This window comes from Thermobia domestica, chromosome 11 (assembly GCF_964235325.1).
Source record: "Thermobia domestica chromosome 11, izTheDome1.hap1.1, whole genome shotgun sequence".
NCBI lineage: Eukaryota > Metazoa > Arthropoda > Insecta > Zygentoma > Lepismatidae > Thermobia > Thermobia domestica.
In genome coordinates this window covers 177,403,731-177,431,344 of record NC_137464.1, presented here as the reverse complement: position 1 = coordinate 177,431,344, position 27,614 = coordinate 177,403,731, and the positions used below count along the sequence as shown (strand labels likewise).

At 35.8% G+C, this 27,614-nt stretch overlaps 1 protein-coding gene across 3 annotated transcripts in view; it reads left to right on the top strand.

Annotated features, from left to right (window-relative positions):
• Positions 1-25,860, top strand: part of LOC145664576 (uncharacterized) — a 46,587-nt gene extending 20,727 nt beyond the window's left edge. For all 3 annotated transcript variants that reach the window (XM_081731357.1, XM_081731356.1, XM_081731355.1), the window contains exon 5: positions 21,820-25,860. The gene's annotated coding sequence lies outside the window, so the exon portion shown is untranslated. The remainder of the gene's footprint in view (positions 1-21,819) is intronic.
• Positions 25,861-27,614: the final 1,754 nt, after the last annotated feature.

Genomic DNA, 27,614 nt, shown 5'->3' with positions numbered 1-27,614 from the left:
CACCGATAGGGGAAAATCGTTTGATATACTCCGCAGTAACCCAATATACGGTTGTGTTTTCAAATAGTACTACATTAGCTTATGACATTTGCAAATTTACATGTTCAACGGTAACTTAGAATACCCTATTTATTACACAGTGTTGCAAACTAAGAACGCTATAGTATCACAAACATCCAAATTTTGGAAACTTCTATCTCTATCACAACTGATACGGATTGGGCATTGCATATTCATGGTACCTTGATGATGGATACATGAGCATGATATGACGAATTTCCAATCAATTGGAACGAAGTTAAATTTTGTTGAAAATTTTGACTTTTTTCTTTTCGAAAGACTTCATTTCGTAAAAAGATGCTTATATAATTATTACGTTTAAGTACTATAAAGTTTTCAATGCACGAACAGATGATTTTACGATTTACAGCAATTTGGTATTTCAGACCGTTCCCGGAGATTGATTAACACTTTAGCAACAGTACTTAAAATTATGTAATTGCGAGAACTTGTACTCTGAAGATAATTAAAATTAACAAAAGCTGTAGTGTTATAGAAGCAAAGGAAAACAACAGTCGTTATAAAAGTTTTCCACAAATACACCATTTTATGTGTAAGTTTAGAAGGAGTATGTTAGAGTAGTTTACACTGAACCTGTGCAAATGTATACTGTCCACGCGCCACTAGAACTGTGACGTAGTTGTATCACAGGTGTCCAGGCTGTCGATTTCACTGGAAAGGGGGAGGCTATTTCATTCGGACACAAGACATCGTATGATGAGCATTCTGTACTCAAAAACAGATTCAAGGTTGCTACGTTATGAGCAATTGTTAAGATTTGGAAAAATAAAACATACCGGTAACAAGTAATATTGCATTTAAAAAGAACCATCGATTACATTTTAGCGAGACTTTTACTCGTACATAGCTTAGAATAGAAGTCAGCTTGAAAAATGGCTACTTTAAGAGACTCTTTCAAAAAATCCCTTCTGGGGGTAGGGGAATATTTTTATATTCAAGAAAAAACTGATATGTTACACATGCTGATTCCTGGTCTTTAAAAAATTCTGGGGGAAGGGAATCTTACCGTCTGGAGTGATATCTACGAACCAATGCTCCTGAAAGAAACTACTTTTCCTATGTTTCCCAGAAGATAAGAGTCATTTCTTTCATCTGATTCTTTGCGAATCTTATTAATTGTAGACAGAAATACTTATTGCAATTACTGCACGTTCGTTTGCAGGAGTGATAGGGAAAACGAATTGCTTACTTTTAGCTTCATGGTTACAGAAGTCGATAATTTTAGTAATGATTTCCCTCCCTTTCCTGTGCATTGTTTTGGTTTTCTCCATGTTCTTGCAAAGATTCGTGACACACGCAAATTATTCAACAAAATCACCACAATAAAAAATAAATAAATAAATAAAATGTCACCATTAGCAAATTAACACTTAACAACAGCAATAATAGAAGCACGAACAAATAAAACCCAATCTAGAATAATAGTACCGCAACTGATACGACAAGTACTAATGTGTTGAACTGACAACCTACTGCGACAGTAAACTAAATTTCTAATATTATGTCCCTCTCAATACCTTTCTAACAGCTCAGGGTTCTTACAAATCTGGAAAACTGGGAAAACAGGAAAAAGTCAGGGAAAATGAAACGAAGGTCAAATGTCAGGGAAAATGAAACGAAGGTCAAATGTCAGGGAAAATTGAGGATTTTTCTCAGGAAATGAAACTATTGTCTGTCTTACCTATTTGTTAAGATAAGCCAATAATTCAGTCATTATTTGTTGAAAGAAGCACTACAAATAAATGATTTTCGTTGAGTTTTAGGAGGTCCAAGGGTGGACCGTTTATAAAGGGTGGTCCAACTACAATGCACGATGTTAATTGTAAATAAAACGCAAAGTTTTCAGAGAATAATCTTAATATTATTTATTATGATAGAAGAATCTATGACAATTATGTGTCAAACAAATTATCGGCCAAATGCTCGCCACGGCTTCGGTGGCATCCGATGGTCCATATTTTCAATGACTCTGAAACATAATTGAGGTTCAATATCATTAATGTGCCGAATTATCGCATCCTTTAGCTCTTAAATTGTTCTTGGCTTATTGAAGTGCACTTTTTCTTTTAAATATCCCCACAGAAAAAAGTCCAATGGTGTCAAATCACATGATCGTGGCGGCCAGTTAACATCGCCACCACGTGAGACTACACGGCCATTGAATTTTTCGCGCAAAAGAGCCAATGTTTCGTTGGCTGTGTGGCACGTGGCACCATCCTGTTGGAACCACATATCGTCCAGGTCCTCAATTTCTGGCCACAAGAAATCCGTTATCATCTCGCGATAGCGAACACCAGTCACGGTAACTGCTTGGCCGACCTCATTTTCAAAAAAGTACGGCCCGATGATGCCACCAGCCCATAACCCGCACCAAAGAGTCACTCTTTGTGGATACATCGGCTTTTCAACAATCACTCGTGGATTCTCATTTGCCCAATTGCGGCAATTCTGCTTGTTAACGAATCCACTGATGTGAAAGTGTGCCTCGTCGCTGAAGATGATTTTCTTTGTGAAGTCACCATTCACTTGGGTCTGTTCAACCAACCATTCGGCGTATTGACGACGCTGAAAATGATCAGTAAGCTTCAGCTCTTGAGTCAATTGAACCTTGTAAGTGTGTAAATTCAAATCTTTCTTCAAAATTCGCATCAGTGATGTTCGTGAGATATTCAATTGTTGGGCACGACGACGAGTCGAGGTTGACAGCTCTTCTGCCACACTATCGCGAACAGCAGCAATGTTTTCCGCAGAACGAACTTGGCGAGCATGCACAACTGTCTTCACATTTTCTACAGACCCTGTTTTCTGAAATTTGCGCACAATTCTCCCGATTGTTGACACATTTGGTCGATTATGCTGACCAAAAACATCACGAAGTGCACGAAATGCATTTTGATTTGAACGTCCATTTTCGTAAAAGGCTTCAATAATCTTCTCGCGTTGCTCAATTGTGTACCTCTCCATGGTTGAATTTGCCAAACCCTGAAACAAAGAAATGTCAAATTAAGTTGGGCAAAAACTTTGACGTTACGGTGTGACACATAATTAATATCGTGCATTGTAGTTGGACCACCCGTTAGTATGTAAACTTTTTAAGTAAAGTAGTTACTACTTCATGTACAGTTGTACACATTATTTCTAATACTAAGAATGTAATTTATGAAGATATTTTGATTTGTTACACTTCACGTTATAAATGGTGGCATTTCTTTCTGTTGGGAACATAATAGTGTAGAAGTACTGTTCAGTAAATGAGGTTAATGTGCTACTACTCAATGCTTTTTCACACCGTAATAGACTGCAAACATTAAAATAATAATAATAATAATAATAATAGTAATAATATAAAAATAAAAAAAAATAAATGAGACTGAGGGCAAGCTCTAGAAGTTAAAAGTAATCTAAAGCCCCAAAGAACGTAGATACGGGATTCGGGGCAGAAAAAATGCATTGGGAAGCTTAAAGATGTGAAGAAAGTTGACAAGTGCAGTTTCTTTAGTGATCGTCAACAACTTTTAATAGGTACTACTGAAAAAATACTCGAAAAATGTCCTCTTAGATATCCTCTTACTAGTGTCATTTCATGCCTTGATCCTGAGGTTTTCTTGCATAAACCTAAAATTGACCGGATAAGGATGACGAAGTGCTTGGAAATACTCCGTCAGTCGTTTCGTCTTGATGATGGTAAAGCAGAGCTAGTTCAGAAAGAGTTCGAATCTTTTCTTCAGCCGTCTAAAAATGTGTTGGCGTCCTATTTTAATTCAGATGGAAGCAAAACAAATCTTAATGAGTTTTATAAATCAGTTCTAAGTGACAAAAGTGAATTCAAACACTTGTGGAGTCTTGTGAAAATGACATAGATTATTTCACATGGAAATGCAAATGTAGAGTCTGGTATTTCTATTAACTGAAGTTTATTGGTAGAAAATTTGCAAGAGGCTTCTTCAGTAGCCCAACGACAACTGGTAGATTGTTTGGCCTACATACATGGAATTAGATGTCTCAGTGCTTCACATCCAGAACTCTTAACATCTGTAAAAGGCTCGAGAACAAGATACAATTCGGCTTTGGAAGAAAAGGGAAAAGAAAGAGGAAATGAGAAGTCTCAGGCAAATACTTAAACGGAGGAAAATGGCTAAGTTAAAAGAACTAGAAAAAAAGAGAGAGGACTTAAGAAAAAACATTGATTGGAATCAGAAGAAATTCAAAGTGAGATCAAAATTCTAAAGCAGTCAATCTAAGTAACTGAAACAAGTAATCGTAGCTACCGGTATTATTGTTTCTTGTGGTTCACTTCTTCCAGACTGTTTCTGCTCTCTAAAGGTATCCAATCACAATAAACCACAAACAAATAATAAAAATGACCATGAAATATTATGGGTTGTCTTATTCTCAAATGAAAAATTAGTCTTGTCAAGGTAAATAAATATTTATTTATGTAATAAATTAAATTGAAAAATGATTCGACGAAATTCCTTAAGGTAAAATTAAAAAATCAGGAACTTTCACTTCAGAGCCCTATCCCCTAAATCAGATGATCATCACTTCGACCAACAGACTCCTACAAATTTACTTAGTCAGACTCCACCGATCCGTCACTCCCTCACAGTTTTGTCTGACGCTTACTGCTATCAGGAAAGCCTGACTACAACTTTCCGTCTATAAATGTAAGAGACCTTGCTGTCAATGGACATCACTTAGTCCAAAGACTGATTCTCTTTCTTTAAAGAGAAGGCAATCACTCAGGCTTCTCTGGCCTAGAAAAGAAAGAAAAGAAAAGAAAAAAAAAACCTTAAAGTGTTTTCTGCCTCTAAGGTTAAAAAAAATTATAACCTACTTCTCCTAACTAGAAGATAATGGGAATCACTTATCCCGATAAGCTATCATTCAAGTTTATCACCAGGCTAGCTAAATGTTATCAAAACTTGGTCATCACTCAAACCGAAGGAAATCACTCATTCCTTGCTTTAGCCATCGCTTAGGCCAGTCCCTACTTATTTCCTTATAAAATCAGAAATTCTAACGCCATCACTCAGGCTCCAGAGAAAGCATTTATTCTCTGTCATCGGTCATCACTCAGACCGTTCCCTACAAGACAGGAAAGTTTTAAAAAAAAGCTAGGCAGGACCTTCAACGTAGAACGGCTCACAGCCATAGTCATGCAGCCCCCTATGCTCCGAGAGGCTTCCTTTTATATGGTCGAAGACTCTTCTCTTTTTTAGTTTACTTAATTTTATTTTCGCTTAAAAATACGCAAAAAAGTCTTTTGAATGCGAACAACCGTCGCCAGCCTCTGGAAAATTCCATCGATCACTATAAGAAAAAACTATATAGAAAAAACTTGAATGTTGAGTTCGTTAAATAAGCTGAAAGCAAGAAATACACAGATTAAGCAGATATACACGTACAAATACAGATGGTGATCAGAAAAATGGAAACACCTGTAGTTGGCAACACGTCAGATGTATGGGTTGGCAGTGGTGTCGTGGCGCCCGCAGCGCCGGACCGCTGGTGGTGGTGTGTTAGGTCGGTCTCCATACTACGTCAGGCGCAGTGGAACAGCAGTGTCCAGTGGCTGCAGCAGACGGAGATAGTGTAAAATGGGAGACACCTCAGATTTTAATTTTAAAGAGGGCAAATTGTTGGTGCGCGGTTATGTGGAGTGAGTGTGACGGCAGTGGCTATTGTGTTAGGTGTGTCGCGTGGGACAGTGTCGAAGGTGATGACGGCCTACACAACACACGGGAAAACCACATCGGGGAAGCGGAACAATGGGCGGAAGAAAATCATGAGTGACAGGTCACGCCGGGTATTAAAGCGCATTGTCACGCAGAACCGTCGTGCCACTGCGGAGCAAGTGACGGAGGAACTCAATCAGCACCTCCCCCACCCTATTTCGACAATCACAGTCCGCCGCGAATTACATGACATGAATTTACGGAGTCGTGTTGCACAGGCCAAATCGCTCATCAGGGACCATAACGCTTTCGCACGCCGCAAATGGTGCCGCGACCATGCAACTTGGACCGTTGAGGACTGGAAACGTGTGATGGTCGGATGAGTCATTCTTCACCCTATTCTCAACCACGGGCCGTGTTTATGTGTGGAGAACGTCCAAAGAAGCTTATGATCTGCAGTGTCTCCGCCCAACTGTGAAACATGGCGGCGGCTCGGTGAAGCTGTGGGCCGCCATATCATGGTTTTCATTGGGTCCTGTGGTCACACTTAGCGGACGAATCACTGCCAACGATTATGTCGCAATTTTAGGAGACCACGTGCATCCTATGGTCCGGATGTTGTTCCCGGACAATGACACCATCTTCCAGGATGATAATGCACCCATTCACACAGCTGGCGTTGTTGCAGCGTGGTTTGAGGAACATCGGGATGAAGTTCAACACCTCCCCTGGCCCGCCCAATCCCCAGATCTCAACATAATTGAACATCTGTGGTCCGTCTTGGAAACACGACTCCGGTGACGATTTCCACCTCCATCCTCTGTCACAGAACTGGCCGATGCCCTGCATGAGGAATGGTGTAAAATTCCACTTGCTACCATTCACGACCTCTATGCCTCCATCCCACGTCGCATCAAGGCTGTTCTGAAGGCGAAAGTTGGCCCGACACCATATTAATCTGGTAAGTTGCAATTTCGTTCAGGTGTTTCCATTTTTCTGATCACCATCTGTAAGTAAGCAATAACCAAGATGAAATTATAAATATATAACACATAATACATATATATGTAATTAAATATATATGTCTGGCCAGACTTACCTTTATCAGTAACAAAATTATATACGCTTTTACACTAATCCCTTATTCACAAAAAATAAACACAGTAAGAGCGAACACTCGTCTTTACATGTTAAAAGCTTTTAAGTAGTGTTTCTACTTACTTAATATCATTTAAGTTCATTCTGGATCAAAAGATCCAATATATTTCAGGCAAAAAATGTCTTGTAGGTCTTATATCTGGAGAACTATATATAGGGTAGCCAAGCCAAAACTATCACTTAACATCAGTATGATGTGCTTATTCCGTAAAAAAATAAGAAAACTTGATTTAGGGTCCGTTCAAAAATGTTGTGACCCCCTGATCCAAAAAATCCAATATATTTCATTCAATCAAAAATTTTCTTGTACGCCTTATATCTCAAGAACTACATATAATGTAGCCAATCCAAACTATCACTTAACTCAGTATGATATGCTTGTTCCGTAAAAAATACGAAAACTCGATTTAGGGGACGTTCAAAAATTTTATAGCTCCTGATCCAAAAACTAATTATCGGCCAAGATCATAATCTTTTGATGCATTTTTTTTTTTTTTTTTATCATTCCTAAAATTCTTGTTAGCTTTTAATATGTTGTATAATATGTATAACATCGTTATCACAGTTTTATTGTGATAACAATTAGAATCTATTGCGATGACTGAAAAAAAAATCGGTACAAGAAAATAGAGGTTAGGGAATTTGCATGGGCAGCTGTAATGTTCGCTTCCCATAACAGAAAGTTGCTCATCTTTTGCAGTACATAGGTTGAGAATCACTGGCCCAAGTCTTTATTTAACTTTTACAGGCATTCATCATCAGTACACCATTATCTTATTAAGTGTCACGGGTCAGGGAAAATGGTTGGTCTTGCACTTGGAAATCAGGGAAAAGTCAGAAAAAATGATAAAAGTAATTTTGTAAGAACCCCGCAGCTTGACAGTTATTTTTAAGCTTGCCGTCGTGGGAAGTCAGTAGCACGAGATTTGATGTACCGAATTATTTATTTTTCAACAACAATTTGTTTCAACTACTATGTTCACTTACTTAGTTATGCATAGTTTCTGAATTTTGTAAATAAAGAACAATGTACACAGAAAACAGTCCCTCATTGTTTGAAAATATGAATGGAGTTCTCGATTGGTACTTTACGGATGCAAATTTTCGAAGGTCAATGTACTGTAAATTCACTGCACCATGCTGACGACCCTTGATACCCCATTCCTTCCACACGGAAAGGGCAAGCATAAACCATTTTTCACTTGAAGATGCTGAAAATAGATTCTTCCTTTTTGCCACTCCTTACTCCGTCACCCCTCTGCACAGTTTTCTTGTAGCGCGCGGGCTATAGTTGATAAATATGATACGTTAGTAGTCCAATGCTTTTATTGCTGTATATTTGTTTTACTTTGGCAATAATTGCATATTACAATCTTCTGAAAATAATAATAATACGCAAAATGCGGTGGAATGAAAAGCAAATATACATAGAAATTCTTAATTATGCGGGATTCATAAATTGTTCTCAAGACCTGAAATAAATATGAAACCAATATCATTGCTTGATTGATGGCAAATATATTACAATTGCTAGATCTGTATTCTTATAAGCAGGGCTTCAGAGATACACTCGTCTGCTCGCCAGTGGCGAGTACTTTTTAACATTTGGCGAGTAAAGTCTGTGTAAACACCGTGGCTACAAAATGGTCTGGCTAGTAGATTTTTTTGGCTGGCTAGTATTTGGAAGCAAGATTTTTCAAGCCCTTGCTTATCAGTCTGTTAAATTCCACTAGTGTGCAGTGTGTTCAGACTCAAGGTGTATAACTAAAAGTTATTGAAAGAAAATGACTGGCCTAGGAATTTTAAACATGATTCCATATAAAACTTAGGGAGAGAAATAAAAGCAGTTATACTGAATAAGTAGATGTTTTATACGGCTAGTGTTTTAGTGAGCAGAATAACAGATAAACTAGTTCATAGGAATTGCCTCTCCCCACACTTTGTTTTCGTATACTGGAGTAAATTACTTTCTAATTTAGTTTTTCCCCTTTATTTGCTGTGTTTACTTTTTTCTTTTTCGTTTTTTATTTATTGTTTTTGTGTATATAGGTTCTCTAAAAGTCGGGCTTTGTAGTCATCATTTATCTTATTATTCTTTAGGTTGTAAGTGGAATGCCATGACTCCACATGAACGCTTTAGAATTACTATTCTGTTCTTTAATAATCATTTTCCCTTTTTCTTCTTTGCTTTCCGTGTCTGATTAAATGCTTAGCCAAATTGCTTATAGTGTACCTTTTTACTTTCGAGTGACGAAAGGAATGAAGAAAGTACGGTGATCGTGAAAAAAAAAAAAAAAAAAATCAAATTCGAAATTTCAACGGATTTACGTTTCATGGTCCATAGATTCCGAAAAAAATGATTTTTCGATATCGACGTCTGTTCGTCCCAATGTACACTTGCTTAGAAACCATACTGTTCAACGTATCTCAACCAAAGTTCAAACTTGAGTTTTTTTATGTGATCTTCCAAGAGTTTTTTTTTTCTTTCGAATTTTCTTTCTACCTCTAAAAATTAACTGAAAGGTAAGGTAGTTTACTTAAAGACAAACATTAAAAAAAAAAAAAAAAAAAAAAAAAAAAAAAAAAAAAAAAAAAGCTATTTTTCCTAAAACAGCTCTAACGATTTTGTTTAGATTTCGTAAATCAATTTTCCAAAAACAACCCTATCATGTGGTATAAATCACTTCTCTGAAATGTCGAGATGGGGTAGTTTATTTTATTTATTTATTTATTTTTGATGACTTTCTCAAAAATAACTCAGGCGATCTTCTTGATATTTCATAAATAAATATTTCATTAATAGCATGACAGTATGGCATAACTCATTTGTTCTGAAAATTGTACGAGGAGTAGTTTATTCTAGAGAGTGTGTGTTTCGGGCGAATGTCTCAAAAACGACTCAGGCAATTTTCTTATTTCATTAAAGGAGCAGTTCAAGTTAAAAACAAGTTTGGTGCAGTAGAAAGAGTTTTAAAAAATGAGAGACACGTATTTATTTTAAATCTTGATAGGCTTTCTCATTCAGCTTCTATACGCGTTTTTGATGAGTCGCAAATGCTGACGTCACCTGTAGGCTAGCGAGGAACTCAATGTGAGTCAGCAACCACTCACTTGTGCGCAGCTGATGAAACTTTAATAGTGCAGTGGATTAAATAGATTGTTTTGGGGTCTTTAGCAGTCTTGCTTTGTGTTGAATTCTTGAGGAACGTTTTTGTTAGTTGTTTTTTATACGGCATTAGTACAAAAAAGGAGAGAGAGAGAGAGAGAACAGTGATTACGTAGTGTTGTGCGAAGCACCGTTTCTTCCAGACATGTTTTTGAATGGGGCAGTCTCCCGGAACTCTGACAGTGCCTCCCTGGAGGAGACCAAAGAATACATCTATAATATAATAATAAATAGAATACAGGTTGTTCAGTCAACATTTGGTCAATTTCGACTTACCTAAAAATTTAGAAGAATCCATCTGGCGTGTCGCGACAAAACGCTGTAACTTTGGCGGAGCAGTTTTGCGAAAAAGAGCCGTAAAGTTTTCATCCGAAAATGTGATCTGTATCGTGTAGAACCACTGTATCTTGACTTTGGAAACACGTGGTTACATGTAATGGTACGTAAATGCATGTTGTGTGATTAAATTTGGTGAAAATTGATTGGTTGACCATTATTGCCTAGTTACACTGGTTCTACACGATACAGATCACATTTTCGGATGAAAACTTTACGGCTCTTTTTCGCAAAACTGCTGCGCCAAAGTTACAGCGTTTTGTCACGACACGGCAGCCATGGCGCCAGATCCGTAAGTGCTCGATGTGTTTCCCTTGGTTCCTAACGATAGCCCGACAGCGTAATTTCCACTGTAATTATCTTTTCTGAAGAACTGGCAGGGGAATCTTGTCCCATTCCCTTTGCACAGCTTTCCAAAGTCCTTCCACAGTTGTCACACACCGTTTTCCCAAAGCCCACTTCAGCAATCCAAATTCACAATAGTCCATAGAACTTGCATCTGGAGATTTACCTGTATACCACTTGCCTCCTCTATCTCCCTGTAGAATGCGAGGGACTATCGTGAGGTATGTGATGAGGCCTTGTTCATGTGAATGCGCACCAGATTGGCGTCATTTCCGTACATTGTTGGAATCTCATGCTCGTAGATCGGCCGCATGCTCTGCTCCTGAAAATACTGCGAATTTATTTTGCAGTTCTTCGCCACCCTACGAATCTTCAGTTTACCTCGGTAACAGTAGCCAGTAACGACCATAAACTTTGGTTTTCTCAGTTTTGGGAAGGATTCTTTACAGACACGGACCCACCTTCTGAAGTTCTTGGCGCCTTTCTCTCGGTACATGATGGCTCTCGGTTTGCCGCAGTAGGAAAGATAAATCCATGCTTCATCGAGCGCTACGACGTACATCCACCTTTGTTTTGCCAGATGCTGTTCGTACAGCTTCCGGGCGTTACACTTTCGTTCCTTTTGGTGAGTATCCGTGAGAAGATTGCCGCAAGCTTTCATGACTTTTTTCCACCTTGAGTTCATGGTGTAACGTCCGGCTCACAGTTCCCAAAGACACATCAAGACGATTAGCCATACACCTTTATGTTGGCGGATTTTCTTACATTGCCATTTTGCGAAGTTTCCTCTGCATGGTGGAGGTGGCCTTCGTGCATTCCCGCTTCGTAAGCAACTTCGTTGGTGATCCAAATGGTGGAGATTCGTTGCCCTTGTACTTTTTAATAACATTTTTTATTCCACTTAAACTGATGTTGCAACCATTCTTCTTGCACTGTTTTCTAATGACAGATACACTAAAGTGGGCGTCATAAAGAGCCGCAACATAGTCTTCCCAAAACTGGTTTAGTTTGGGCGGCATTTTGGTCACAGAGCGGAAACCCACACACTTAGAAACAAATTTAACACAACACTCACAACAATGGTCTTGTTTTGTGCGTTATTGTCGTCCGCGCGGAAAAACAACTCCGTTCCTAGGAAGCCACTGCACAACACTGCAGGACGCAACGAGCCAGGTCAGGTGAGTTCATTCTGCCTGGGAGGGGGAAGGAACGAAATCAGCCAAATGTAATCTGAACAACCTCTGTAGTACCGTGTGGAAATATGTGCCCCTCCAAATACTAAGTGTGTCCCCCGGAAACATTTTTCCTGAAATACAGGTGCAAAGTAGAAAACACGTGTTAGTATAGCGCGTGTTGTCTCTGTGAACTGAGGTAGACGTGCTGTGTTTTCGATTGCAATTCTCGTGCGATTAGAGCTGAAGGACATAAAGTATCTTTTTTACGTTTCCAAGTCGTAAGAGATCATCATATCATATAAATTGTAACTCAAGAAAATCAATAGGAAAAGTTTTGTGCCAAATAAAACACTCGTGTTTGTTACAAACATCTTGACGAAATAGTCATGTTTACTGAAAGAAAAGTTAATGCCAGGAGAATCATTTACACGCAATCTGAGAAAGAATGCTGTTCCAAATATATTATTGAAAGGTGTAGAATCCGAGCCATTGAACAAGCGCCGATGTATGTCCAATTACCAAGATAAGATAAGATAAAAAAAAAAAGAAAACAGAAAGAAAAAAAGAACGGTTATGGTCAAAACGGGGCATTAGAGGTTAATAGCGACGGTGTCACTCATGATTCTGAAGGTACTCTTTTAGAAATAAATGTAAATAAACTGCTATACAATGTGAATTATGGAGTGAAATATATCTGCTTGTAGAAAGAATCAGTGACGATGATAATGTTCTTCAAGACATTGATTTATCGTTTAATTTTTCTGTACCAAGTGACAATGATGATGAAACGGGTGACGAGAGTTGTTCCGCGGAGAGCGATGCGAATAAAACAAATTTATCCGGTAAAATATTTTCGTATTCTGGCAACAGATGTTATTTCATTTTTGACGCATATGCCACGCTCCTGTACAAACCTTGAAGCACAAAATTATAGGGTCGTCATTAAATGTAGCAACAAAATGTGAAAATGAACATACCTACGTTTTGGAATCGGGAGCATGTTTAAAGAAAAGATACTTAGGTGTTATGGCAATCTCGTCCGCTGTCTATTTAAATGTTATTGGTTTTACAATTTTAGTTCCTTGTGTAAAATGCTGAACTTATACTTTGTAGGTAAAACTGCGTTTCATAATATTACAATAACACACACACACACACACAAAAAAAAAAAAAAAAAAAAGTGCTGCCCACCATCAGATATCGTTATTTTCTATATGCAGGTGACATTTCTGAGTCTTTGCAGTCAGTTCTGGAAAAGGAAATCGCACATTAGAAAGTGCCACCGCAGCACTCACAAACGAAATGCTTGGCACTGTGTGTGTGGAAGCCTGCTGTCACAACTTGACCACGGATGACGTCATTACAAAATCTTTTTTTTTCTCTGTTACTCGCTAACGACTAAACGTATCGCGATCAAACACTATTCCATTTAGAATTTTCAACTCTACAATTGAAAATAATTTGTAAAAAATGCATTTCTAAATCAAACTGCTCCTTTAATAACCTGACAATAGTGTATAACTCATTTGTGTTGAAAAAAATCTACGACGGATAGTTTATTCTTTGGGATATTTTTTTTTCGGATGATTTTCTCAAAAACAATTCAGGCTTTTTTTTTCATACTTTATAAATGAATATTTCATTAATAAGAAGACAATGTGACAAGACATTTGTCTTGAAGAAATGTACAAGAAGTATTTTATTCTTGGGGGCGAGTTTTTTCGAATGATTTTCTCAAAAACAACTCCGGCGATTTTATTCATATCATAAATAAATATTTCATTGTTAAACTGACAATATGGCACCTTATCAGTCCTGAAAAAATGTACGTTTTTTTAACGATTTTATAAAAAAAATCATGTTATTTTGTTCATTGTTTCATCAAACACACTATAATGTTGTGAAAATTATTCCTTGTGAAAAATATAAGAGGAAGTTTATTCGTAGGGATGAGTTTCTTTTTCGACTGCTTTCTCAGAAACGACACGGGTGATTTTGGTCACGTTTTATAAATAAATATTTCCTTATTATTATTCTTATAATGTTGCATAAATCACTTCTATAAGAATATCCACAAGGGGTGTTTTTTTTTTTTATTTCGACAGTTTTTTTTATTTTTTTTTATATATATATATATATATACAAACCACTCATGCGATTTTGTTATCTTTAAAACAAATGTTTCATTAGTAACTCCTATATAATGACATAAGTTATTTCTTATGAAAAATCTACATGGGGTAATTTACTTTTGGAGATAAGTTTTCTTTCGGTGAAGTTTTTCGAAAATACTTTATAATTTTGTGCGTATTTCACACGAATATGTTTCATTATTAATTGCAGCATGACATCATTTAGTTTAAGGAAGTTTAATGCGGTGACTCGTATTGTGTCTGTGTGTGTGAGTCCCAATAACCGTATGATAAATGCAGCATCTTATTTCACACCGTGTCTTAAGTAGAGTAAATTCAATAAAATTTGGGGCTATATGTTTAGCGTGCATGCCTTCGGCTCGAGAGATGCGAGGTCGATTTCCGATGGAAGGTCATACAGTTCTCGGACCACACGTGAAGTTGTAGATACACATTTTATATAGCGTCGGTGCCTCATGGGACGGTAAGATCCAAATCCACCATTCGATAAAATTTGGAATGGAAAAGAAATGTGATTGGAATGGATGGAACAGGGTCACGTGGCGACAACCAATGTTTGGTACGCTTGGCAGTGTCATAGAGAACCCCACTTTCCCGTTACTAGTGAGCAAGCGATCAAAGATGGGTGTTTGCAGGTGCCGAGTGAGCAAGGACAAACAGGCAGTCACTTGTCGTTCCTTATTGGCTGCCGACAATCTGTGGGGTACCCACTTGCTTAATTTGTATGCAGTGTGGCTGTTTCATCGGAAACATGGAACCTTTCTCCAAGTTCATCACACATTTGATCACTGTCTCGATGGTTGCTTTCAACGCCTCGTCATCCAAGACATGTGGTCGTCCAGTGCGAGGTCCATCCGAAAGGCTCACATATCCGGAATAAAGTTTCTGGAACCAATACCTGACGGTGCTTTCGTTCACAGCATTCTTCCCAAATGCTTGGCGTATGCGACGGCCGACAGCTGACAGGTCCACTTTAAAGTCATACAACAAATACATTCAAACAAGCTGCTTTGATACTTCTATTTCTCTTGGACACTGGATGAGCTATGACTATTGTATGTTCGCAACGTGCCTGTATTACTGAAGGTCGATGGTCAGACACTCCTGATCCCTTGGCAGGCACGTGCGTCATTTCCTTTCCTCTCTGTGAGCGCATGATTAATGGGACGTCAAATTACGGCAAGAACTTTTGGTTACCTTGTACTTACTTTCTTAAAGTATAAGGTTCTTTTTACTGAATTTTTATACTGTGCAATTTCGAAACCTGAGATCTTGTTATTGACCAAGGTCTTGCAGCAACGTAAAAGAATCACTCTGTAGTACCCTATGCATCGTGCGAACAGTTTGTAGCTGTAGCAAACATCAAGTTGCTAATATGTAGTTGCTTTAAGTAGTGGAAGTACTAAATTCGCTATAACGAAGATGTTTGTCAGGAATTACGTATTCGATCAAGTCACGAGACGAGTGACAGAAAGGGTGTTCTTGTCTTCTTTCGGTTGTAGACCAGGGAATGATACGTGTTGTATTGCATCACTTCGGAAATTAGTTTGCCAAAAACCACTTTTGTGAAAGCAGATCTGTGTATTACTAGCAAAACAAAAGAACAAATTAACGATGTAGAAAGAGTTAGTAGATATATCAGATTAAAGATTATTTTTAATCGTGTAATATTAAAAGTGAACATTTTGAAAGTGGGTTTGGTCGGAAGATTAACAGTTTATCCTAACTTAATATAGAAATCATCACTACATCTGTTGAAAACGACTTATGAAACCGAAGGTTTCATTCGTAAAAGTTTTCTTTTTTCGATTTTTTTTTTTTTTTTTTTTTTTTAATTACATCGAAAGAGGGTTGAAACTGCACTATATGTGAATATTTCAGACTTTAAACGTGACTCTAAAATAATAAATAAATAATAATAATATTTATACATTGAAATAGTTTTGCCATATAATTCATATTTTAAAATTAAAATCTTACCGTAGAAATCCTAAATGGGAGCACCGATTAGGTTGCAAGGTAAGATATTAATTTCACACTCTGAAGTTCATGATGATTTAAAGAAATAAGCTTATTAACGTAGTTAGAAAGGGTAACTCACTCAAAAATATTTTATAAAATATTGTAAATTCTGAAGTAGAGCTTATTAGGTGGTAAAATACGCTTTCCATACGTAAGAGAGGAAGTTTACATTTATTTATTTATTTAATCCAAAAAGCAGCCATAAATGAATTTTCACCTTGATACGATTGTAGGATTTGTTTATTTATTTGTTCACGTTTCATAAGGCATTGAGATAAGAACATAACAATAAGCTTTAGAAGGGATATTTGTAATTATAAAAAGTAATTCTATATTAAAGCACAGAAAGGATATAAACAATGTAACATCATCTTCATTAGACACGTTATGAAAGATCCATCCAAGAATAACAACTTAAATATAAACAAAGTGAAAAGAGGTCATGCTTCTTCAATGAGTGCCCACAAGGGTTTTTCCTTTGCTTTTTATATCCACGTGTACAAAATGTAAATTCTTAATTAAGTGTTCGTCACATATTTTCCGCAATTATTTGCACACCTGTTCTAAATACCTGCATTCGACAATGTTCGCTAAGTTTATTAGTTCTTTTTAATTCTTTCCATCCTATTTTGTCCAGCACTGCGTTCCATAATTCATTAATTAGGAATCCGCTCGTCTAATTCAGTACCTCTTTGCCTTTCTCTAAATCCACTGAGCTCCTCTCCACTTCGATATCACATTTCTCTTTTCCCTGTAATTACAGTCATTCTTCTTATTTCTTAATCTGTTTCATGTCCGGTTTCTTTGACGTACTTATATATAGCATTATTCTCTCTTCTTAATATGACGTCGTCTTTGTGTAGCCGTGTTCTTTTTTCCAATCTCTTTCCTATTTTTCGTATGTGTTTCATATTACATTCTCTACAATTTATTCTATATACTACTACTACTTCCTCTTCTGTCTTATCTCGTTTTCGTTCTTGTTTCCCTTCTTTCTAACTCTAAAATCTTCTCCCCTCCTTTTCTATATGTTTTAATTCCTCTTTTCCTCAGCAACGTCTTAAAAATATGTTTTATCTTCTAAATTCTCAATTCTTAACCACTTTCTTTTCTCCCTTTTCTTCCTTTCTGTCTCTTCTCTCTCAAGTCCTTTTTGTATCAATTTCCTGTCAATACACAGAAATAGGAAATACAAAGGGAAGAAATGACTTAAGAAAAGAGACAGAATGGAAGAAGGAAGATCGTGATTCGGAATTGAGAGTTTAGGTGATAAAACATAGATTCTGAGGACGTTGCTGAGGAAACGAGTTAAAACATAATAACAAAAAATGAGGCAAGAGGACTTTAGACTTATAAAGAAGGAGAAGAGGAATGAAAATAAGATAAAGGCAGAAAACGAAGGAGTATATGAAATAAGTTGTAGAGAATGTAATATGAATAACAAGAGAAGCAGAAAAAAATTAGAAGAATAAGGTAACACAAAGATGACGTCAGGTTAAGAAGAGAGAACAATGCGATATGGAATTACGTGAAAGAAGTAGGACATGAAATAGATTGGGAAACAATAGAAGGGCTGTGGAGTAAAAAACAGAAATGTCATGCAGAACTGGAAAGAAGCTCAGTGTATTAAAATACATGGCAAGGAGGTAATTTTGATAAATTAGACGAATGGACTTATAATTCGTGAATTATGGAATGTATTGCTGGTAGAAGAAACGTGAAAAATATTGTCCAATGTACAGGAGTCCGGAAATCAGAACAGTGTCCGGTGTGCAAATAATTGCGAAAAATATGACAAGCACCTAATAAAAAATTTATGTCTTGTACATTAGGGTGTATCGAAAAAAACTTTTTTTCGAAATCCGGTTACGGCTAGTGCGGATTTTTGGCCAAATGGCATCAATAAAACGTGTAAAAAATCTCAACTCGATCAGACAACTCCTTCTGCTGCCGAGTAGAGCCCAAATATTAGAAAAATCAACAAAAGATTCACTTTTCAACTGATTTTCCAAAAAAATATTTTTTAAATATTTCCTATATTTTTCGGTCTTTTAAATTATTGAAATAACATTGGAAAGAAGAAATGAATACATAAAACAAATTTATTACGGTTATTTCTGTACACCATAAGCATAAAATCCTAGTTAATTATTTGTAAAAATGCACTGATTTTCTGGCGTATCGTACAATTAAATTTTAATATAAAATTATTGAAGTCTCTTGAACAACGAAGAAAACACTTTAGTGCTAAATTCTAAGAGCAGTAATAGTATAAATAATTGCTCCCAATGCCGTATGCATCTGCTTATCACACTATATCACCTGCCGCCCACCTCTCCCCGAACGCCTCTTCTTTTGTACTTGCCCAGCTGAAAGGATATGTCTTATCAGTCGCCAGTAGTCAACCAGCTGTGTCGAACGTGATTGTCGCTGCTTGAGTTATTTATTAGTGCTGTAGGAAATTTTAACTAAATAATTTGTTTTCGTGTGAAGTGCAGTATGCAGAAGTGAGAACAGTGTTTCAGTTGTGTTAAGTACTTTTTATTAGGAAGAGAGTGACAGATACGCTGCCGTTATGGCATCGACAAGTTTGTTACGGTCTGACGTTAGGAATATCATTATTGGCACACCCAAGGAATTGGGTAGAACCCAGCTACCAACCGTTGAAATGTATTGAGACAATACCTATGGGAGCGAGAAGAAAAAATGAGAATTTCGGGATCCCGGAAAGAGCCTTCAACAAAGGATTTATCTTCTATCGTCGCCAGGAAGATTGTAGAAAATTGAGATTACGCCTAAATCTTGTGGTTCTTTGATCTAGAAGAAAAGGCACCTCTAGCACTGGCACTTTTCTTCCTTTTTCGCAGTTGCAGGCAAGAGGATCGGAACACTTAAAAAAGGGCTATATCAAATGAAATATTTTTGGCAGACTGTTGAAAATCAGCAATTCGTTTCGCAGAAGTTTGGAAACCGGAGTTTTGCAAGTCACGGGCAATATTATGGTACTTCAATATCATTGCAACAATCCTTCTGGCACTGAAAATTGCTTCGCCGCTGATTGAGGCGTAATCTCAATTTTTCACATTCTTCCTGGCGACGATAGAAGATAAATCCTTTGTTGAAGGCTCTTTCAGGGATCCCGAAATTCTCATTTTTTCTTCTCGCTCCAATAGGTATTGTCTTAATACGTTTCAACGGTTGGTAGCTGGGTTCTACCCAATTCCTTGGGTGTGCCAATAATGATATTCCTAAAGTCAGACCGTAACAAACTTGTCGATGCCATAACGGCAGCGTATCTGTCACTCTCTTCCTAATAAAAAGTACTTAACACAACTGAAACACTGTTCTCACTTCTGCATACTGCACTTCACACGAAAACAAATTATTTAGTTAAAATTTCCTACAGCACTAATAAATAACTCAAGCAGCGACAATCACGTTCGACACAGCTGGTTGATTACTGGCGACTGATAAGACATATCCTTTCAGCTGGGCAAGTACAAAAGAAGAGGCGTTCGGGGAGAGGTGGGCGGCAGGTGATATAGTGTGATAAGCAGATGCATACGGTATTGGGAGCAATTATTTATACTATTACTGCTCTTAGAATTTAGCACTAAAGTGTTTTCTTCGTTATTCAAGAGATTTCAATAATTTTATATTAAAATTTAATTGTACGATACGCCAGAAAATCAGTGCATTTTTACAAATAATTAACTAGGATTTTATGCTTATGGTGTACAGAAATAACCGTAATAAATTTGTTTTGTGTATTTATTTCTCCTTTCCAATGCTATTTCAATAATTTAAAAGACCGAAAAATATAGGAAATATTTAAAAAATATTTTTTTGGAAAATCAGTTGAAAAGTGAATCTTTTGTTGATTTTTCTAATATTTGGGCTCTACTCGGCAGCAGAAGGAGTTGTCTGATCGAGTTGAGATTTTTTACACGTTTTATTGATGCCATTTGGCCAAAAATTCCCACTAGCCGTAACCGGATTTCGAAAAAAAGTTTTTTTCGATACACCCTATTGTACATGTAAAAGATAAAAGCCTGATGGGCTAGGTAAGTGAGTGTGATCTCCTTTCACTATTTAAATTGTTGTTCGTGAATGGATCTTCATGACGTGTCTGATGGTGACATTTCTCAAACTGTTCACAAGTATTATTAATATATGTGTTGCTTTGATTAGTTTTGTTTTTATTAATACATATTAAATATTTCCAAATCTATAATGAACAGTATACAATGTTATACAATATTGTTTCGTTTATATATATACGGACGCATTACGAAGAATTATTTTGTCCAAACTATCGATCGCTGCGCCTCGGCTCGGCTATTGGAGAAACGAATACATAGTCTAGTTTATATTAATAGCCGCTAGATGTCAGTTGTCTTCTGTTCTGCTTGGTAACCGTCATATGTTTAAAATGGCTACTCCGCAGCAGAAATCATTTTGTGTTCTCGAGTTTGCGAAGTGCAATTCCGTGATTACAGTGCAAAGACGTTTCAGGTTGAGGTACCAAATTGATCCTCCGAATGGGTGGTATCGACAGTTTGTAGATACAGGATGTGTAAGTAAAGGAAAGAGTCCTGGCCGCCGTCGTGTTCTTGAAGAAAATGTTGCACAAATTCAAACTGCTTTCCAACGTAGTCCTTCAAAATCAACTCGTCGTGCCAGTCGGGAGTTACAAGTGCCGACAACAACAATTTGGCGTGTTTTGAGACGTCGGTTGGTTATGAAGCCATACAAGTTACAGCTGTTACAAGCACTGCGTCCTGATGACAAACGCAAACGTGTGGCATTTTGTAACGAGATTCTGGATCCCATTGACAATGAAAACAGTTTTACACAACGCATCGTGTTCAGTGATTAAGCGACTTTCCGTGTTAATGGTCAGGTAAACAAACAAAATGTTCGAATTTGGGGCCTACAAAACCCACATGCAGTCATTGAACATGTACGAGATTCGCCCAAAGTCAGTGTGTTTTGTGCGATATCCCGATCATGCTTCTTTAATGGAAACACGGGTAACAGCCAGCAGTATCTCGCTATGTTACAAAATTGGTTGTTTCCGAGGCTGCACTAAGACAACTTCATTTTTCAACAAGACACCCCTTCCCCCCCTCTCACTGGAGTCGCCAAGTGCGTGAATATCTGAATGAAATTCTACCGAACCGTTGGATTGGTCGTCAAGGAGCTGGCGACTTAGCATGTCTTAGCTGGCCTCCACGGTCACCGCATTTAACACCCTGTAACTTCTTCCTGTGGGGTTTCGTTAAAGACAACGTTTATGTACCACCACTCCCACAGAACCTGGAAGAGTTGAAGAACCGGATCCGTACTGCCATAACATCAGTGACGCAGGATGCTTGCCGATTATGGGAGGAATTTGAGTATGGATGTGATATTGTTCGTGTCGCTGATGGAGGACATATTGAACATTTGTAATTTGAACTGTAATTTGAATTTGAGAGGTTCGTAAATATGTGTGTAAAATTTCATATTCATATGTCTTAAAGTTTAATAAATATATGCATTCGAAATACGTATATTCTTTTTGAAACAGGGTGTGTATATATATATATATATATATATATGTGTGTGTGTGTATTGTGAACTATTTTTTATTAATTCAATTGAAATGTATATTTTGTAAAAACAAGCAAACAAGTCAATGATAATATTTTTATTTATTCCAGTGAGATCTCGGAAATAGTTGACGAGGAATCTAATTTGCGAGCTCCTTTGGCAACAGTAGAAGAAGTTACTCCTTCGCTACGTTCTTCATTTGCAAGTGTGTATTATGATGTAACACCCTTTGATTCAGACCTGTCATTAAACACAGTTTGCAGTGAGTAGAAAGAGTAATGTATAATATATATATCTTTTACGGTTGATTCTGTGTTCTCTACTGTGTGGAAGCCATACTATATTATCAGTTATTCTTGAGCAAAATATAGTACGAGTACCTTCATGTGTGGCTTTTTGTTTTATGTTGCTTTTCCTCTCTGTAAGATTAAGGGGGGGGGGGCGAAGTGAATTTTATCAATGTACATGACATTATGGTGTAGTTATTAAGCACGTAAATAATGATTGTTAGTGATATTGTTGCTTAGATAGAATACACATATATATATATATATATATATATAAAAATCAGATAATTCATGCTATATAAATGTGTATAATTTAAGTAAAACTATATATTGTTTTCTATGTTAGAAAATGATCTGAATTTAACTACATATGTGTGAGAATATGTAATATTACTGGATTAGATCTGATGAACTCATAATAAAAAGATTCTTTGTAAAATTCACACATAGAGTAAATGTGTGTAACTGCATTTATATTGTTGTTATTGTGGATCTGTTTAAAACGTCAAATGAAATTAATTAAATTTCAAAGTAGAAAATTATTTTAATGAACATAGAATTTCTCCTATTAAATATCAAAATAAACCGTCTGTGATGTGTACGTTTTAAGTGTGATTTTTAAATTTGTTTTGAAGGATGTTCGGAGTAACATTATACAGTTGCTTGCAGCCTGTTAATGCCTACGTATAACGCACTGAACACTATAGTAAAGTAACGCTCGCTGTACTAAAACATCTTTATTATTTTGATGGTTGTGACTTTTTAATGTTATGTATAGATATTAAATGAAGAGAAATTATATTTCACAAGGTTCATTTATAGGAGGTAGGTGTAAAATAAATCAAGAGTGTAGATCTCGAATCTTTTAATAACATGAGGGGGGGGGGACATATCAAAGAAAAAAAAAGTTCGATAGAATTCTGTCAAAAAGTAACGTGGAGTGTTAATTTTATTGTTGATTTTGCATGGTTCGGTATTTATGCGACCATGATGTCCTTAGATGTTACGGAATTAAAGAGATGCTTCTGGGTTAAGCTTCGAAGAATTCTTCGCATATTCGATGGTATCGATGTTAAACGTTAACTTATATAGATAAAAAACGTGCTTGCTTTTGCGTTTGTGTGCAGGTTTATAAAACATTTATTTGGGAACAAGATGTATTTGTATTATACGTTCAAATAATTTTTCGTAGGTAATTCTTTTTCGAAAATGAATTTTGTTCTATTGAAGGAATCGTTAATTTAATGTTGAATCATTTAAAGGTTTTTCACGGGGAAGAGTGTATACTTAAAAGAAGTATGAAAACAAACGTGAAGATTAAGCTGGTATGTGTAAGATTTATAGGTTGCTTTATTTATAACAAATTATTTCTCTAAATTTTTAACATTGCTTCACTTTGCGTAATAATCGGCACACGTAGTTCCGCTATGGTCATTATAAAAAATTGCAGCATAGTTGTTTCCATTGTGTATTAGTCTCAGACAACCTGCACGCTGAAAATACAGCATGCAGTATGTTAGTGGATGTTACGTTAATATTTCTTGTATTTCTGTTTAGAAACCACTGTCAAACACAACGAAAGAACACTTTCCAAAGAGACTTTAACATACGGTGGATAATTCTTTAATTTATATATAAAAACGATTTACATCAAAATATGCGAACAAAATTCCAGGGTCTGTTTTTGAAGTGAGAACCCTGTTAATAAATTTGCTTCAAGCAAACACTATTCAATAAATGTAAATTCCGATTTCAGTGAAAAATTGAATTTTGCAGTTCGACAGGGGGTGTAATTGACGATTATAGTTGTTGCTGTCACGTTTTTTTGTTTCATGTTGTATACTTTGCGATATACTACACTGAATCTATGCACTGATAGCACAATTTAATACGAATGTACATTAGAAGTAGTAAGAGATATGTGCACATCATAAATTAGTGTATTACGTTAATGCAAGAAGGATTTCGACGTGGCATTTGCTGTTCAGGTGTTCTAAACCTTCAAACTAGCGTCGTGTTCATCAATACATGAGAATTAGAAATATAAGACCGTCCGTTTTCCTTCCATACCTACTGTAGTATTTCAATTCCAAAAGTACTAAAGGGAAGCTTTTACATAGATTTAAATTATTTCTGTTTGGGAGTAAATGGCAATTAAGTTTTCATGTATATGTGTTGGGTGTACTTTTGAATATTTTCAAGCTATTAAAGATCAAAACCAAAATCTAACGAAAGGGAGAAAAAGGGAAGCATTACTCCTACAGCTGATATATAAGTTACTTAGTTGGAACTGTGTGTACGAGTTGGAGCGTATAGTATTGTGGAGAGGTATTTGACACTTTAAAAGGTAATGTTGATCTTACGGTAAACGATCCTGTGCGTTATATGTAGTACATGCGTTCTGTTACATGTATTCCGTTTCTTAGTTTCTCTTTTTAATTATTCTGTGTGATTTGATACTTTGAAACAAGCTGGAATACAGTTATCATTCATAGGGAATCAAGAGGGGTCTTTGTGTGAAACTTTTATGAAGCGATACCTGTCCATATAATGATACTCTTTTAGTTTTAACGAACATCTGGTATTTTAATCTTAACTTGAATATACGAGCAAAATTTTTTGTAACATCCTTTCGAACCAGGTATACTAGTTATTGGGCTTACGGCAACTTTATTTAAATATTTGATAGCAATATGTTTTCGAGTATCCATTGTAATGTAAATCTCTTGAGCAATCTTATCAGTAAACTCGGATACTCATTTTCGTTCCTCCAAATTCTAAATCATTTAAAAAATAGTATTGATCGTCGGCTGCCAGCTGCTATCATTGTCAAGACCTCTGTACGGAACATCATTTGCTAGAGATAAGATATTTGAAAATTAATTTACATAAGGAGTTTAAACATTCCTATCCTTACCAAATACCATTCCTTACTAAAGTCTGACAATGCCGACAGTTGTCAGCGAAAATTCGACTGTTTTTTAAGACGATTTAGAAGAATTTGGAGGAGCAAAAGTAAGTATCTTTGATTTTATTGATGTTTAGAGTACTTTTAAAACTAACAGTACTAAGAAAGTGCATTTGTTCATATCATTCTAAGATTGTAAATGTTTGGTAAATTGTGAAATATATATGTACATATACTGTTCTAATAAGAGGTGATAAAAGTACTGTGTTCGAGAGTGCCGAACACAAGAATGTTGCAGTTATACATTAAAAGAGAAAGTTTTTATATAAAGAGATAAGATAATGAAAGTATCAACTACGAGTGTTGTATTACATTGTTTGGAAGTTCTAACTTTGCATTTAACCAAGAATAAAAGATGAGCAAGAGTGAATCTACATTTAAAAGAAAGTTTATGTATAAGTTTATATAAGAGTTACCTTTTTATATAAATATATAAAAATGTACCCATTTACTATATATTTTTATGTATTGAAACCATTTTATTTGTGTGCATTTAAACTTTTAGTAAAGCTTTATATATAAATTGAAATACTATTCTATAAATTGAAATACTGTAATTTGCTAATGTAGAGCATACAAAAGATTTTATAAAAGAAGTTTAAAATAATTGTATTAGTACAAAACATTTGAATATTTAAAGAGGAAATCACATGTTGCTTAGCATAACATTCGCGTTTTTGAAGATATGCATTTTAACACCGATAGAGCTGCAATGATTCGAATCCTTAAGTTGTAGCTACTCGTTTTTTCAAACAGTAAGTGAATACCTAAAAATTGATGCAAGAGAGTTTCGAGACTAGTTTCAAAGTGTAACTATGTTTTAAGCCGAGATAGAGCCACGATTTTATCTATTTGTGTGTGAACTTATTAATGAATTAAATAATTCTCAGTTCAGACACTGTTTTTATTATTTAAAAAATTGAACACCTAATACTAGTGTTTTGTATATTGTACTTGATTCTTTTTAAAGAAATTATATAGATGAACACAAAGTATTTTCATATTCAGTTTTATTTTAAAGAAAATTCATTTATTTTTAAAAGCTTTTTGTTCTCAGAAAGTAAATTTGTGTTACAGAAGATAACTTTAATTTGCTGCAGAGCTGTGTAGTTATAAGGGTGTAGAGCTTCTGAAATATAATTGGTTTTCTAAATTTTTGTCATGGCTGTATATACCAATATTGAGTTATGAAAGATTCAGCTCAGTAGCTTTGATGCAGGATTCGTGGTTTGGTCACCTTCTATTTCTCATATAAAAGTAATGAAATCAAACATATTATTTTTCCAGGATACACAAATAAGAGATACACGATCCTGCTGCTTAAATGTCCTTTCAAGGTAATTATCGTGTATTTCTGAGTCCAAGACGAGTTTCTCTTCTTTCGCAATTTCATGCTCAAAAATATGGGTTTTTCTTGCTTTAGCAACATACAATGTGGAGTGTTTCTTTATTGAACAGAATTATCAGTTTCTATAAATACTAACTTTACTCTTTTTCTCGCGTACCGCTTGACGCGTTAAACGTTCGCAGAATCGGTGGATGTTTGCAGTAAAGATTAAAAGAGATCTGTTCTGATTTTCAGTATAGTTTTATACTAAATTCTGAAAATATACCCAATGGGATGCATCTGTTCATATTGGATACAGGAATACACGGTATTCGTTTAGTTTCATATCACTAATGGTTCGGTTCTCTGATATTTCCGTAAGATAAAACAACTCTATGGAACCACAGTATTGACACTTGTGTATACCACTGATACTGATATATTGATGAATTAAAAACTCGCTTTAGCATTCATGTACAGATAAACAAATCATCCGTATACATTTCAAGAAATGGACTATCCCCTACCTCAGGTATTGAAGTGTGCGCAAGATAACATCCTCATTCTTTCCCTTACATGATTTACGAAAACCCTTGATTACTTTCAAAAACAATAAGTAGACTTACTGTTACAATACTGTTGCTACTATAGCTTCTAATTACAATACTGTTCTTAGAGTGTATAGTTCGTATATTAGTAGCAGTGAGCGACATACAATCGATATTGAATCAATTCACCAATGATGATAGCTTAAAAATTTTGAAATTTTTCTGTTCTGTTTTAATCATTGATTTAACTCATGATTAATATTTCTGCGTTTAGAAAATAAATTCACAAACATTTTTGCTTTCTCTTCCGATGTTATTGTTATTTTGCACACACACCAATATTATCTATATTCATGAAATTCATTTTCGTGACAGAGAAACCAAGTTGTATCTGTCCGAAAAATTTAAAGGTAGCATAAACCGTTTAGTAACGTGACCACTAAATACAGTAAGAAGCAGAATCCATTTTAAGGCGGAACTTAATCGTATTGTGGCTATGCGATAAACACTTTCATGCCAATGGTATTTAAAACTTGTTATTATGTGGTACTATAATTTTATGTTCATTTTGCCTACTTAATTTCTTCAGATTATTGTGCTAGCAACTATATACGTGTTACTGTGATACAACATAAGCTTAGTTATTTCTAAAATATTTTCCTCCTATGTTCGTAAAATATACTAGAGAAATATAAGAAAAGAGGTTGTTTCTAAAATATAAATAAATTATTTATCGTTACTGCAAATAATTTACATACATTACGAAACTAAACGT